Raw genomic sequence first — 15,833 nt, forward strand, 5'->3', positions numbered from 1 at the left:
TACACCCTGAATCTAAGAGAGCCTGGGTTTGTAGATCATCCACTGACACAGGAATCACAAAATCCGTCTGCTGGAGTGACTGATGGAATGGAACAGTCTTACCTGGTCGAATGACGTCACATCCCATAGCGGGGCAATCCCGGTCGATGTGGCTCACCTCCCAGCTTGTTCCACACATCAGTGAACTGGTTTCTCACCAGGAAGCTTCAGCAGGAGGTTGAAACACAGGACCCATCAAAGGGGCTCGTCGGTAGGGTGGCCGCGCGAGACCCCGGTCCAACACCGCAGCAGCCCTTGGGTGACCCCACTCTGCCCCAGTTCTCGGGCCGGGAGCTCCCACCGCCACACTCCGTCCAAAGACCTTGCTACCCCTCCCCCCCTTCACCCTCCCTGGGGCCAGTAGAGGGGGTGATGCTGGTGTAGCGCGGTTTCCAGGCAGCTTAGCGGGCGTTGGTTCTGCTGCCTGGTACTGCTCTGCCAGTTGGATCGCCAACTCTAGGGTGGCGGGTGCCTGCTGTTGCACACACACCCGCTGTTCCAGAGGCAAGCACTGCAGGAACCGCTCGACCACCACTACCTCCACCAGCCTGGCAGTGGTGGTGGCTCCCAGGTGCAACCATCCCCGTGCGTAATCCTGCAACCGGTGCGCGATGGCCCTGGGGTGTTCCCCCGCAGAAAAGCTCTCCTCCCGGAATCTGCGGCGGTAGCCCTCTGGAGTAGCACCCACGCGGTTGAGGATGGCAGTTTTTAACGTGGGGTACTCCATCCTTGCCACCGGATCCAGGGAGCTCGCTGCCGCCTGCGCCTCCCCCGTCAGATGGGGCAGGAGGTAGCTAGCCCAATGCTCTCGGGCCCATCCGGCAGAAATCGCCATCCCCTCGAACACCTCCAGGTAAGCGTCCGGCCGATCCTCTGCCGTCATTTTTGTTGGCCGCCGTAGCATTGGGTCGGGCGCAGCAGCTCGTACACTCCCCTGCCCTATCTCAGTCAGGGTTTGGCGCAGGAGGTCCATTATTGCGGCGAATTGCTGCGGGTCCATTGTGACTCCCTTGGCTATTGCACTGCTTGGGTTAGGCAGTGCCAGTGAATCCCACTTCTAACACCACATGTGGAAGGGTGGGGGTATTCACTGACACGGGAGACAGAAGATTTTATTTGCAAACACCGCACAGGTGCCCAGATTTATTTATTTTACTTATTTATTTTTTTATTTAGTTTAGCCCGCAGAGGGCGCTGTTGTCTGTGGTCTGGATACTGCCGACAGTAAACCAGGACCACGGGGTTACCAACACAGGTATCCCAATCCGTGCACCTTCAAGTGCTCAAAAATAATAATGAAAACAGAAGGCGAAAGAAAAAAGGAAAATAAAACACAGTAATAAAACTACAAACAAAAGTGCTGCTTATGCAGTGCCCCCACTGCCGCTAAGCCGGTCAGCACGGGTCTCCGTCCTACACTCAGCTGTGCCTATACACTGGGGTTGGCCTGGGTTCCCCGTACCTCTACACACGTCCCCTCGGGTACATATTTATTTATATTGCTCTGTGAAAATTAGTTTTTTTTTTATGAAAGGCTGTCCCCTCAGCCGGGCTCGCCTGCTCCTTGTTTCACTCTGGCCTCTTCTGCCAGCGACACTGTATTTCCCCCAACACGGCCATCCGAGCACATAACCAAGCCAGTTCTTATGGGCCGAGCAGTCTCCCAAGGCCTGCCCCTCAGCCACTCATAGAGATTGAAAGCACACACACCCTCTTCCCCACCTCTCCATGTCATCGCCATGGCCGACAGGCGGATCCCACGAGACTGCTGCCCTCTACCTGCAGTAATACGGATGTGCTAGACAGTCAGTCCAGATCTCCCCTGTTACAAAGGCCAACAAGATGCTTGGATATATTGTGAAAAGTGTTGAAATCAATGTTAAAACTTTACAATGCATTAGTAAGACCTCATCTAGAATATTGTGTTCAGTTCTGGTCACCTCGTTACAAAAAGGATATTGCTGCTCTAGAAAGAGTGCAAAGAAGAGCAACCAAAATTATCCCGGGTTTAAAAGGCATGTCGTATGCAGACAGGCTAAAAGAATTGAATCTACTCAATCTTGAACAAAGACGACTATGCGGTGATCTGATTCAAGCATTCAAAATCCTAAAAGGTATAGACAATGTCGACCCTGGGGACTTTTTTGACCTGAAAAAAGAAACAAGAACCAGGAGTCACAAATGGAGATTAGATAAAGGGGCATTCAGAACAGAAAATAGGAGGCACTTTTTTACACAGATAATTGTGAGGGTCTGGAACCAACTCCCCAGTAATGTTGTTGAAGCTGACACCCTGGGACCCTTCAAGAAGCTGCTTGATGAGATTCTGTGATCAATAAGCTACTAACAACCAAACGAGCAAGATGGGCCGAATGGCCTCCTCTCGTCTGTAAACTTTCTGTTCTATGTATGTTTGTTCAACAGAAACATGGTGTGGAAGGGTGGTGGGTAATTCACTGACGCAGAGACAGACAGGTGTATTTGGAGTCACCACACAGGTGCCCAGTTTTATTGTTCGTTTTGAGGAGGTATTTGGTTTCTTTAGCCCGCAGATGGCGCTGTGGGTCCGTGGTCTGCTTCCCAACAATGGTAAACAAACCAACAGAGAATACCAGGAGTCTGGTAAACCAGGGATCGGGCAGTAGCACTCGCAGGTGCTTCAAACAAAACAATGAAAACAAAAGGCCAAAGAAAGAGAAAATAAAACACAGTAATAAACCTACAAAGAAAAAGGTGTTGCCCTTGGCAACGATATCCCGGTCGCCGCTACCCGCACGACCCGGATCTCCGTCCTACTCTCCCGGCTCGCTATGCTTGCCTATTCAATACTTGGGGTTCTGCCCAAAGGTTCCCCGCTCTCCCTATTTCTCTATCAGGAGGCTTCTTTCTCCCCGCTGATCCTTGCTCCCGGCCAGCACATTCCGCACATCCAGCGCGTCTAAAAAGGCAGACCTGAGGAAACAGCAGATCATTATCTTATAGGGCCAACAATCTCCCCAAGACCCGTGTGGCAGGAATGGTTGACTGGTCTGACGTCACGGCAGAAGAAGGGACAACAAAAACAAAAAGGTATGATGCAGTGGCGCGGGCGCCGTTTTATTTAATGCAACCAAAAATAAATAAAATATTTAAACAAAAAAAACTCACCGAGCAAAATAAAAGAGTAAACAAACACAAATCTCGCACACAAAATAAACAATAAATAATAAACAAACCATACAGGTCAGGCTGGGCAGTCGCTGTCACTGTTCCTGTATGTTGTAAATTTAGTTTTGTTTTCTTTCAAATAAATCCCTCTCGCTCTCCGTCTCTCTACTCCAAACACCCACCCCGATCTAAAGAGCTGCAGGCTTTTTATAACAGGTGACCATCTCCCGATTAGCAACAAATTAAACCACTTAATTCATTCGGGAGATGGCCACCTTCTGCACGAGTTTTAATTCATTACTCCTGGCAGAGGACGAGCACTGATCTCGCCTCTGCCAGGACACGTTTTAAAAAATAAACAAAACACGGCGCTACGCCGTCATAAATATAATACAATAAAACTAAATACAAAAGAAAAACACACTGCACAGGGGCGGAGGGGGAGACCCCGATCTAAAAATAAATAAACAACGTACAGGGCTGCTCGCCCTGTTACATATCCCCCCCCTTGTGCGAAGCACACATGGCCCCAACGGCCACCTCCCCCCTCAGTCTCAATGTCCCGGAAGAGGGGGAAGAAAGTTGTTTCCGGGGGGTGGCCATGGTGGAATCTCCGGCACCCCCCAATTTTTCGTGGCCGGCAGCTCCCTCTTCCGGGGCTCCCTCCACACTCTCTCCTGCCGCGAAAGTGCGGCTGGGGGAGCTGGTCTCCTGACCTCCCCCCCTTTCTTAATGGCCGGCAGCTCCCCTCCGTGGGGCTCCAACCACAGTGTAGGGACCCCAGGTGAAGCAGGATCTCTGGCGACCCCAGGCGACGGCAGAGGATCCTCGGGAGGCGACGGCAGCGGACCCTCGGGAGGCGACGGCAGCGGACCCTCGGGAGGCGACGGCAGCGGACCCTCGGGAGGCGACGCAGGACCGGCAGCAACCCTAGGAGATGCAAGGGAGACACAGGCGACCCTAGGCGATGCCGACAGCGGGAGGGGAGCCCCTGGCCATGAAGGCGGCAGCAGGAGCTCCACTTCTCCCAATGGTGGTGGTGGAGGTAGAGGTTGAGGTAGCTCCTGCTCCTCTCCTCTTGACAGTAAAGGCGGCAGGGGCTCCTCCTCTTCTGGCGGCCAAGGCGGCAGGGGCTTCTCCCCTTCTGGCGGCCAGGGCGGCAGGGGCTCCTCCTCTTCTGGCGGCCAAGGCGGCAGGGGCTTCTCCCCTTCTGGCCGAGGTGGTAGGGGCTCCTCCCCTTCAGGCGGCCAAGGCGGCAGGGCTTCCTCCCCTTCAGGCGGCCAAGGCGGCAGGGCTTCCTCCCCTTCAGGCGGCAGGGCTTCCTCCCCTTCAGGCGGCAGGGCTTCCTCCCCTTCAGGCGGCCAAGGCGGCAGGGGCTCCTCCCCTTCAGGCTGCCAAGGCGGCAGGGCTTCCTCCCCTTCAGGCTGCCAAGGCGGCAGGGCTTCCTCCCCTTCAGGCTGCCAAGGCGGCAGGGCTTCCTCCCCTTCAGGCTGCCAAGGCGGCAGGGCTTCCTCCCCTTCAGGCTGCCAAGGCGGCAGGGCTTCCTCCCCTTCAGGCTGCCAAGGCGGCAGGGGCTCCTCCCCTTCTGGCTGCAACAGGGAAACCAGCAGGCATGTTCCCTCTGCTGGCGGTGGTGGTGGTGGGAGTGACATGTCGTCCTCCCACGGAGACGGAGGTGGCACCAGCAGGTATTCTCCCTCTGCTGGTGGTGGGAGCGACACGTCGTCCTCCCACGACGGTGGAGGTGGAACCAGCAGGAATGCTCCCTCTGCTGGCGGAGGTGGGAGCGACTCACAGTCCTCCCAGGGCGGTGGAGGTGGAACCAGCAGGAATGCTCCCTCTGCTGGCGGAGGTGGGAGTGACTCACAGTTCTCCCATGGAGATGGAGGCGGCACCAGCAGGTATTCCCCCTCTGCTGGCAGGTACCTGGGCTGTGGACCTTCGGCCTTCCCCCTCTTGGGCCGTGGACGCACCGACTCCCCCCTCTTGGGCCGTGGACGCACCGACTCCCCCCTCTTGGGCCGTGGACGCACCGACTCCCCCCTCTTGGGCGCAGGACGTTCGGGCTCCTCCCTTTTAGGTGCAGGACGTTCGGGCTCCTCCCTTTTAGGCGCAGGACGTTCGGGCTCCTCCCTTTTAGGCGCAGGACATTCGGGCTCCTCCCTTTTAGGCGCAGGACGCTCGGGCTCCTCCCACTCAGGCGCAGGACATTCAGTCTCCCTCTCCAGGTCTCCTCTCTCAGGTGGTGGTGGGACCAGCAGGCACTCTCCCTCTGCTGGTGGGAATGGGCATAGCAGGCACCCCTCTGACAGGAGAGGGCAGTTGAGTGGAGAATGTCCCCGCTCACCGCAGATGGGGCACCAGTAGTCATGCATGACCGCCCGGAGGATGGCATCCCAGCTGCTCTCCCGCTTGGTGGCCGCGGCTGGTAGCTCCCACTTCTGGGGTCTCCCCCGGGGTATCTGGTCCTGGCTCGCTTGGGCAGCCCACTCCTCTCCCTGGTATTGGGTGGGGCAGATGGCCACTGTGTGTCCAAACTCCCCACAACCAGGGCACCACTCCTCCACCACAACAACCCCTGGTGGCCGCTGTTGCAGCTCCTTTTGCTGCCTTCTGCAGCTCTTCCTCCTCTCATCTTTCTTCCTCCCATCCTCCTCTTCACTCCTTTTCTCCACACAATCAAAAAAACGAAAAAAAAATGAAAAAGATGCAGTACCCTACTTCTGCCTGCGTCCTGGAGGCGCTGCGATCCCACGCAGGACACCACGTGTGGCAGGAATGGCTGACTGGTCTGACGTCACGGCAGAAGAAGGGACAACAAAAACAAAAAGGTATGATGCAGTGGCGCGGGCGCCGTTTTATTTAATGCAACCAAAAATAAATAAAATATTTAAACAAAAAAAACACTCGCTCACCGAGCAAAATAAAAGAGTAAACAAACACAAATCTCGCACACAAAATAAACAATAAATAATAAACAAACCATACAGGTCAGGCTGGGCAGTCGCTGTCACTGTTCCTGTATGTTGTAAATTTAGTTTCGTTTTCTTTCAAATAAATTCCTCTCGCTCTCCGTCTCTCTACTCCAAACACCCACCCCGATCTAAAGAGCTGCAGGCTTTTTATAACAGGTGACCATCTCCCGATTAGCAACAAATTAAACCACTTAATTCATTCGGGAGATGGCCACCTTCTGCACGAGTTTTAATTAATTACTCCTGGCAGAGGACGAGCACTGATCTCGCCTCTGCCAGGACACGTTTTAAAAAATAAACAAAACACGGCGCTACGCCGTCATAAATATAATACAATAAAACTAAATACAAAAGAAAAACACACTGCACAGGGGCGGAGGGGGAGACCCCGATCTAAAAATAAATAAACAATGTACAGGGCTGCTCGCCCTGTTACAACCCGCCTCCCAGCCATTCAGAGAGAGGGAGAGTCCACACACACTCTCCCACCTCCCAGTGTCACGGCCATGACTGACAGGCGGTTGTTGGATGACTGCCGCCCCCTTCCTGCAGCACTATGAACACGCCAGCAGAGTCAGCACAGATCTCTCCCCCATCACACATGGTATAATAAAATACAGATGTTCAGAATGTCTCGATTGTCATTCGTTGTGTTCATTTGATCTGTTTAATCAAAAGGCTCCAAACTTCTATTGGAGCTGTTTTAAAAATTCAGTAAGTAACAAAAATAAATAATAATTGTATTATTTTACTTTAAACATTGCATATACAGTATTTCAGGAAGTTACTAATTTGCATTACAAATGAAATATAACTGTTATCAGTCAAACATGCATTTTATTACATAGCATGAAGGAGGACCGGATCATTGTATATCAAATAAATAGCATAGTTAATTTCAAATCTTAAATATATTGGGACTTAAGCTTTTTTAAAACAAATAATCCAATTGAAGATTACATAACCAATAGGGGTATGAAGTTTTTAATGCAATTTATACAAATGCATTACTTGGTCATTTAGCTGACACTTAACCAAAGCGACTTTACAGAGACTATTTATTTATTTATTCATTCATTCATTCAACCAGGAGATTTACCCACTGAGACTGAGGTTTCATTACAAGGGGATCCTGGGAAAGAGGGTGTCGGCAGGAACAGACTTCAACCCTAATTAAGGCAGGGAGACTATAGGTACTGTTGGCCAGATTTTATAACCTGTGTTTCCATGGCTTGCAGCTATACATGAGCACATTTTGGTGAGTATATGTTTTTGAAAACAAACTAGGCACAAAACACATGTTGCTCTGTGATGTGTTTCCCTGTTGAACAACTTTTTGGACAACCTTTTCTTGCATGTCATTCAGTTCAAGTCCTTTATGGTTAGCTGCCTCAAAAGCTACGTGGAGATGCTTACAAAAACCTGTAACAAAAATAAATGACCTTGAAATTTAACTCAAACAATTGAAGAAAACAAACAAAAAAAAGATAGGCCAATTTCTGTCAAAGGAGGTATTATACTAAACAGGATCAGATTCACTAATTTACATAAGCTATAGTGCAGTGCAATACCTTACATTAGAAATATCTTGTAACCTCTCTGATAATAATCACTGAATTATTTGGTGTACAATTAAAACATTTATATTCATATGGAAAAAGCTGAATAAATATAGCTTGAAAGATAATTTACTACTGGAGTTTTAAGAACCTCAATTTTAACTTATGTATTGCTTCAAATGTAGAAAGAAAACATTTTCAATGTTTGGCAAAACTTTATGCTCTAAACTATTACTGTTTGAAAATCTTCCTGACCAAAACATTTCATCTGATCATATTTTTGTAATAAATGCATACATTGAAACACTTTTTAAATACCTCAACAAGAAGCATTCACATGTGTACTCAGGAAGTACTACCATGTACCACAGGTTTTCTGTGCTGGAAGATTGCACTAGACAGGTGAAATCATCTTTCCTCATGTCATGCTGTCAATCCATCATTTCTGTATGAGTTCCTTTGCTTTTCTTGTTCCTTCCATCTCCTTTGTAGTTCTCGGGTTGTTCAGCCCGTCCAGCTTTTTGCAGATTGTCAATCTACCTAAATGAATAAAGATGTAAATATATTGCTGGCAATCCTTTCATCATCCTTTATGTTTAATGTTTAAAACTGCAACCAAAAACTACAGGATTGCATTAAACACCTGGGACAACCTGAACAACATTAAATAAACAGTAAAACATTTGCTTTCAGTAAAGACTACAAGGGTGGTTTTCAAAGGTATTTGCTCTTGATTTCCTAAAAATTGTAAAAGTTTAAAGGCTAAAATCTAGAGGCGCTCCGTGTGGAGTGCAGGATGTGGCCTATAGCCTGGAGATCGCAGGTTCCACTTCTTCAGGGAGTATCAGAGAGTATATCCTTTCCTTCGGGAACACAGGAAAAAGATGTATGTACTTTACTGTGACTCCGGTTTGTCAAAATGCTGACATTCTGTCTTTCCAGGGAGTCTGGTGCAGGTGTCACTTCAATGTCATCCTTTCTTCTTGGTTTCTTCCTTCCAGGTCGTGCATTTCCTATCTTCAGTTGTGACAGACTCAAGCAAGGTGTTTTCTTAGAACCTTCCAGACCCAAAGATTGTTTGGCCACAAGTATATGGTAGCACTCCCTGGTGCGAAGACATGAGCAGGTTTCTTGAGGGTGCAAAGTTGCCACATACTTAACATTTTTTAATCCTGTGACGATGAAGCTTTGTGCCACTGCATCCAGTGATATTCTGTGCTGCATACGAGTACTTCTTGGAACATCATGAACAACTGTTGCTTCCAGAGTACTTGGAACCTCACCACTCTTCACAAAATTTACAATCTGTTCAGGATCAAGCACATCTTCTGGAAATGTAGCGTCTTCCAAATTACAGCTAAATTAGGAGGCTGTGTGGTCCAGTGGTTAAAGAAAAGGGCTTGTAACCAGGTGGTCCCCGGTTCAAATCCCACCTCAGCCACTGACTCATTGTGTGACCCTGATCAAGTCACTTAACCTCCTTGTCCTCCGTCTTTCGGGGTAGACGTAATTGTAAGTGACTCTGCAGCTGATGCATAGTTCACACACCCTAGTCTCTGTAAGTCACCTTGGATAAAGGCGTCTGCTAAATAAATAATAATAATAATAATAATAATAATAATAATAATAAATGTTCGACCATGACCGGGGGTTTCTAGGGGGCGGTGCACAATTGGCCGAGCTCTGCCCGGTAGGGAGTGCTTAGGTTGGCAGGGGAATCCATGGTTCACCACGTACCAGTGACCTCTGTGGCCGATAGGGTGCCTGTGGTCCTGCAGTGGAGCCATCAGATCTGTGTTGTCCTCCGGCACTATAGGTCTGGTGGCCTCGCTGTGGATCCGCAGTACAAAAAATGATGGATTGGCAGGAACACGTTTCGGAGGACACATGTTCCAGCCTCCGTTTCCAAGTCGCCAGGGGGTTGCAGCAGTGAACCGGGATACAAAAATAACAATTGGACATTCCAAACTGGGGAGAAAAAAAGGTTAAAATCTAGCAAGAGACAACATAGGTGTGGAAAAGAAATACAATTAATATTTTATTACTTAAACATAGTTAAGCTAGGCTTTATTTGGAGAGAAGCTTTGGAAGCCATCTTGTGTATCCATAACAAACTAAAATCTGATGCCTACCACCAAAATGGAATTTAAGTTTGTATTTATTTTTTTTATTTATCCAAAAAAGGAGTAAATAACTACTTTGTATTAAACAGATCCTTTAATTTAAACTGTGTTTGTGCTTCATAAAAACTTAATTAATTAATCTTGACTATGAATTTTATACTGTTCTATCTTCTGTTTGTTTGAAATAAAGCACAAGACAGGTTGGATAATGAAAAATACAATCGAAGCACTGAAATAAAATTATGTTTAATATCTGTTCTATACCATTTCAACATTTACTGTCACAAAGACCGAGTGTGTATATATATATATATAGTGAAACAATCGTACCCACTCGGGTTCATTGCCCCTTTAAAAACACGACCCAGGACACTGAAATGGATTTTGCGCGGTTGCGCTATTTTTAATAAACACAAAATAAACAAACACCACAAAACACAAAATAAACACCTAGCTCTTTCGGAGCACTAACTCAACTTTCAGGAACACCCTGTCTACCACGGGACAGTTAAGCTGTTTCCCCGTCCTTACAAAAACACAGGTTTGATACAGCACTTACTTCTTTAACTCAGAGACAGAGCACCTCTTCTGACTCCTTCTACTCAGCAGCCCTGAGCATTCTGACTGCTCCTCTTTTATACCCTGCACTTGGTTCTAATTTAATAATTACTGCCCAGGTGCAGGGGATAATTGAATAATAAAACAGTTAAACTAAACAATAACACAATTAACAAATCAATTAGCAAATTAAATGAAACAATAAAGCAACACAATCAAACAAAAAGATGCATTCCGCACACGTTTCTCTCGCAGGGAGGTTTTGACCCCCTCCCTGATGTCTCACACAACCCGCTGTCTTACAATATATATACACAGTATGTACTGATCTGTGGTCAGCCTAAGCAGTATGTGCGCACTGATCTTGGGTCAGAGTAGTTGTATATTGTCTGTTGTTCAGAGATTATATAGCAGCATGTGCATGATGGTACACAACATTTAACATTGTAATTACAGGATTTGATGAGTTTGTTTCTTTTTTTCAGATGTTGATGTAACCCTGTTTTGTTAAGCACACTCTAAAACAGAGTTCCAGCACACACAGAGTTAATCACGTGCATGCAACGTGCAGGGAACAGGTGACCTCACTGAAAAAAAGTAAATGTATCTTTTTAGAGGCACTAGAGAGAAGCTTCCAGAAAAATTGACAAAAAAGACAGAAAGGAAATTGCAAGTCATTAGAGCAATATATAGTGCTTTTATTTTTTTAGAAATAAATAAATAAATAAATAAAAAAGCAGAGTGTAAGCAATAGAAAATATGTTTTACTTATTTTTGGAAAATAGAGAAAGCAACAGCAAGTTGTTAGGATTTTTTTTTTTTTCCCAAAGTTCAAGGATTCCTTTAAACTATATATATATATATATATATATATATATATATATATATATATATATATAGTTTAAAGGAATCCTTGAATTTTGGGAAAAGAGCTGAAGAACTTCAACGCTTTAGGGACTGAGATCTGTGATTTTCTGGTGAGTTATAATATATTAAAAGTAACTAAGTAAAACGGTATTTTTGTTTATTATTGTTCTGCAATACTGTATAAAACCATCCAGAATTTATTTGTCTTATGTGCTTTTGAACAGTAACGGTAAACAGAATGTGTACTATGATATATTTTATTTTTGTATTATTTTAAATGCAATCCTTATGTGTGTTTTGGTTAAATTGAAAGAAAGTGAAGCTTACGATTCTGACAGATAGTAAGAAAAAAACCCCTGTAAATTAAATGTAAACACATTGAAATTGTCTTTATAAAGAGATGCTGTAGAAATCATTTAAGTTGAAAGAAAGATAAATATAACTACGCAGTTGCAAAATAAATTAAAACAAAGGCAGAGGAATACAGAATTTGTGAAATGCTGTATACTTTTATTTCTGTTTTAGACAAAAGGTTTATATGATAGTATACTGGAAAATTAAACTGAAAGAAAAATACACTATGAATAATCTGCAATGTTAAAAGAAAAAAAAACGATTGTTTAACTGTATATCGAGTGAAAATTATTTAGACCTGCATAATGATGTGTGTTCCAATATGCAGGTTGTTTTTTTGGGGGGGAAACTTTTCTTTGACCGAGAAGCCATCACCATTCCTTCTTACCAGGACTGATGACATCGTAACAGCTATTCAGCAGCAACGTTATCCACAGCTGTGAACCAACTCTCTGCAACGACTTCATTTCCATTCTTTTGTTGGCCTAAGGATTGAACTGAGTGGTAGGACAAACTAACTGGGTAGATAAATGAATGGACAGTGAACTGTGGATTGTGCTTATTTGTGCTGTATTAATTGGTGATGTGCATGATGATTTAATGTTGTTATTGTTTTTATTTTCTTTAAGAAAAAAGATAAATGTCATATGCAAGAACAGTAATTACACTTGTTGTCAAATTATTTCTTTAGATTACTGGTATGTTACTACTGTGCAAATCAATGAAACCAGTCTCCCAACGAACCTAACGGTAACCTGGAAGTATTATTCACTAAAGTAGGGTTACATTGACATAGATGAAAGATTTCTTGCTTCAGTTTGGAAGGGAATAAAAAAAAACAGTGATGCTCATGTTGAAGATGCAATGGTCCATAGTAGTGAACATGACTTCACTTTCTTTTCTTTACATTTGTTTGTTTTTGTTTTATGCCTTTTTAAATGAAATCAATACAAGCAGAATAGTAAAGTATGACAAATTACACTTGGAATGTATTCTAATTTCCATAAATAAACTGTTCGTGGCATAAATGAAAATTGTAACGAAAACAATAGGCTTTAAGTAGGTACTGTAGGTACTGTAGCCTATCGGCAGCTTTGCTATAAAAGCTCAGCCAATCGCTACTGCCTGACGGCAATATCCCATACCTTGATGGTTATTTTCGACTTGAAAGGGAAGAGTTGTCGTTGTTGTTGTTGAATTGCACTAGCATTGTATGGTATGGAACCTGGGTGACTAATGGTTAGTGTTGTGGTAGCGTGGCCGAGCAGTCTAAGGCGCTGGATTAAGGCTCCAGTCACTCCGGAGTCGTGGGTTCAAATCTCACCGCTGCCATTTTGTTTTTTTTTCACCCCCACTTCAGTCTTTTGAACTGCTGTAAAAGAAAATGTTCCGTTCCATGGAATATTTGCATACATGCAAGCATGTCAGCGCCAATGGTGGTGTATGATAATACATGATAATACAAGGTGTATGATAATACAAGATGCCCTTTCTTGTGACCTGGGTTCAATTCCCAGTTAGCGCAAGCTGATAAGGCAGCGTTTGTGTTTTCAAACCAATAATTACGTTAAAATTTTACAATTGTAGTAGTTGAATTGCGTTAGCGGCGTATAGTACGAAACCTGGGGGGCAGGACGCTTGCAATGCGGTAGTGTGGCCGAGCGGTCAAAGGTGCTGGATTTAGGCTCCAGTCTCTCTGGAGGTGTGGGTTTGAATCCCACCGCTGCCATCTTGATTTTTTTCACCTCTGCCCCCTTTTCACAAGAAGCAACAGAAGGACTTGTGACTCCCTAGAGACGTAGTAACAAATGCCACGGCATGTTTCTTGATACACCTATTCTATGGAAGTAAGCTGAAGCATTTGAACTGCTGTTCAATTGTCTTTTTTTTTTACAAATACATCAAGATAATTGTTGTTGTTGTTGTTGTTGAATTGTACTAACAGTGTATAGTATGGAACCTGGGTGGCTACGGGTTAGTGTTGTGGTAGTACGTAAGCTGAAGCATTTGAACTGCAGTTCATTTTTCTTTTTTTTGCAAATACATCAAAATAGTTGTTGATGTTGTTGTTGTTGTTGTTGAATTGCACTAGCATTGTATAGTTTGGAACCTGGGTGGCCAAGAGTAAGTGTTGTGGTTGTGTGGCCGAGCGGTCTAAGGCTCCGGATTAAGGCTCCAGTCTCTCTGGAGGCGTGGGTTCGAATCCCACCGCTGCCATCTGGGTTTTTTTTCACCCCTGCCCCCTTTTCACAAGAAGCAACAGAAGGACTTGTGACTCTCTAGAGATGTAGTAACAAATGCCACGGCTTGTTTCTTGATACACCTATTCTATGGAAGTAAGCTGAAGCATTTGAACTGCTGTTCAATTTTCTTTTTTTTTACAAATACATCAAGATAATTGTTGTTGAATTGTACTAGCAGTGTATAGTATGGAACCTGGGTGGCTAAGGGTTAGTGTTGTGGTAGTAAGTAAGCTGAAGCATTTGAACTGCTGTTCATTTTTCTTTTTTTTGCAAATACATCAAAATAGTTGTTGTTGGTTGTTGTTGAATTGCACTAGCATTGTATATTATGGTACCTGGGTGGGTAAGGGATAGTACTGTGGTAGCGTGGCCGAGCAGTCTAAGGCCCTGGCTTAAGGCTCCAGTCTCTCTGGAGGCGTGGGTTCGAATCCCACTGCTGCCATCTGGTCTTTTTTTCACCCCTGCCCCCTTTTCACAAGAAGCAACAGAAGGACTTGTGACTCTCTAGAGATGTAGTAACAAATGCCATGGCATGTTTCTTGGTACACCTATTCTTTGGAAGTTAATACTATTTTATTGAGATTTTACATTTTTCTACATTTACACCCTTTCTTTTTTCATTAATTTTACATTTATTTTAAAGATGACATTCATGCATACAGACATTTGAAATACATTTAAAAACACCAAGACAATTGTGCTTTGTACAAGGTTAAAACAGACACAGATTAAAATCAACATGATAAAACCTGTGCTGCTTTAAAAGTGACTTGAAAAAAAGAACCATCTATAAAAAAAAAGTGCTTGTGAGGGCCAGGGAGTGCTCTCTTAAAAGAGGTGAGTCAAATGGTGAACATAAAACAGAACAATAAAACTATAATACTAAAACTAAAAGGGACAGGGGCAAAGGGACAGTGTGTAAAACAGTGTGTTAAATGTAACTTTTAATATTTTACATTGAAAATCTTTTAGGTACATAAAAACAAAACAAAACAAAACCAAATAAAACATTCAAAATAAATAAAAAACAAAAGTCCATAAAACTGAAACAAAAAGACTACATAAAACCAGTGCACCTTTCAAAAACGTCATGCCAGCTAAAAAGGGTGGAATGCTGGCATGACAAAATAAAGAAAAGGCTTAACCAGTGCCCCGTAGGCCCGCTCCTGGGAGCTAGCAGTTCCACTCTTTGGTGTTGTTAGATCTTCATGTCCTGGAGTCCGACAATCCTCCAATCCGCGCAGGCCTTGTCCGTCCCGAGGGTCCGGATGTCCTGAATTGCAAAGTCCTTGAGAAGAGTTTGTGCTCTTCTGGTCATGGTGATAGTGTCTAGCTCCTGCTTGTGACAGACACAGATGTTACGGCCCTCCCATAGGATCTGCTTGACAACATTGATGACACGCCAAAACCACTTAGCTGTGCTGGTAGTGATTCCTCCCGCAGGCCAATAGAGCACAGTCTCAGCGGTCATCTTGGTCGTGTCAGCAAACCTGTTTAGGAAGACACAGACAGAGAGCCAGACACTGCCAGCCACATCACACTCCCAGAAGATATGGGCTGGTGTTTCTCTCTTGCGGCACTTTGCATAGGGGCATGTTTCTACTTGGGCTAGTCCCCTCCTGAACATGAACGCTTGAGCTGTGGACAGTGTTCCATGCTACATCCTTCTGGACATTACTGAGGCAGCTGTGAGACACATTCTCCCAGATGTTTTGGCTTTGGGTGAGGGAGAAAGTAACTACTTTATCAATTTCCTGGGAACCGGCAAGATGTTTAGTTACAGCCTTGTATTTCCAGGAGGCCAATTTTGCTTTATCTAAGCCCAATTTATATATATTGTCCCTTAAAGTTCTATAATACAATGGGGGGTCCCAGGAGTACGACACGGTGTTGTCAATACTATGCAAATTGGCCTCTTAATTATACATATGAAAACAGCGATTTGAATGCATGTGAAAAAACATAGCC

At 44.9% G+C, this 15,833-nt stretch overlaps 2 non-coding genes across 2 annotated transcripts; both read left to right on the forward strand.

Annotated features, from left to right (window-relative positions):
• The first annotated feature begins 13,269 nt into the window (after positions 1-13,269).
• Positions 13,270-13,351, forward strand: trnal-uag (transfer RNA leucine (anticodon UAG)). The gene has a single exon. It is a non-coding gene; the product is annotated as a tRNA-Leu (tRNA).
• Positions 13,352-13,757: 406 nt separating this feature from the next.
• trnal-aag (transfer RNA leucine (anticodon AAG)) lies at positions 13,758-13,839 on the forward strand. Its single transcript has one exon. It is a non-coding gene; the product is annotated as a tRNA-Leu (tRNA).
• The last annotated feature ends 1,994 nt before the right edge of the window (positions 13,840-15,833 follow it).

The sequence above is a fragment of the Acipenser ruthenus genome, chromosome 50, assembly GCF_902713425.1.
Source record: "Acipenser ruthenus chromosome 50, fAciRut3.2 maternal haplotype, whole genome shotgun sequence".
NCBI lineage: Eukaryota > Metazoa > Chordata > Actinopteri > Acipenseriformes > Acipenseridae > Acipenser > Acipenser ruthenus.